Raw genomic sequence first — 1072 nt, forward strand, 5'->3', positions numbered from 1 at the left:
TCCACCACCCTCAACCTGCTACATCCGGCAACATCGGCTTCGGCCTGCAAAAATGCCGTGACATTCAAGATTTCTCCCAGATGCAAGATGCCACATTTTGGAACTCGGGCTGCTTTTGGAGTGCCAAATGTCTCCCACAATCTGACATCAGGAACATGGCCAAGTGAGTTTAGTTTCCCATGGAAAAGGGCCACCGTTCGTGTCCAACACCCTCATCCGGCCACATCGGCTTCGGCCTGCAAAAATGCCGTGACATTCAAGATTTCTCCCAGATGCAAGATGCCACATTTTGGAACTCGGGCTGCTTTTGGAGTGCCAAATGTCTCCCACAATCTGACATCAGGAACATGGCCAGGTGAGTTTAGTTTCCCATGGAAAAGGGCCACCGTTCGTGTCCACCACCCTCATCATGCCCTATCGGCTTCGGCCTGCAAAAATGCCGTGACATTCAAGATTTCTCCCACATGCAAGATGCCACATTTTGGAACTCGGGCTGCTTTTGGAGTGCCAAATGTCTCCCACAATCTGACATCAGGAACATGGCCAGGTGAGTTTAGTTTCCCATGGAAAAGGGCCACCATTCATGTCCACCACCCTCATCCTGCCCCATCCGGCCACATCGGCTTCGGACTGCAAAAATGCCGTGACATTCAAGATTTCTCCCAGATGCAAGATGCCACATTTTGGAACTCGGGCTGCTTTTGGAGTGCCAAATGTCTCCCACAATCTGACATCAGGAATATGGCCAAGTGAGTTTAGTTTCCCATGGAAAAGGGCCACCGTTCGTGTCCAACACCCTCATCCGGCCACATCGGCTTCGGCCTGCAAAAATGCCGTGACATTCAAGATTTCTCCCAGATGCAAGATGCCACATTTTGGATCTCGGGCTGCTTTTGGAGTGCCAAAAGTCTCCCACAATCTGACATCAGGAACATGGCCAAGTGAGTTTAGTTTCCCATGGAAAAGGGCCACCGTTCGTGTCCACCACCCTCATCATGCCCTATCGGCTTCGGCCTGCAAAAATGCCGTGACATTCAAGATTTCTCCCAGATGCAAGATGCCACATTTTGGA

Source organism: Prinia subflava, unplaced genomic scaffold (genome assembly GCF_021018805.1).
Source record: "Prinia subflava isolate CZ2003 ecotype Zambia unplaced genomic scaffold, Cam_Psub_1.2 scaffold_171_NEW, whole genome shotgun sequence".
NCBI lineage: Eukaryota > Metazoa > Chordata > Aves > Passeriformes > Cisticolidae > Prinia > Prinia subflava.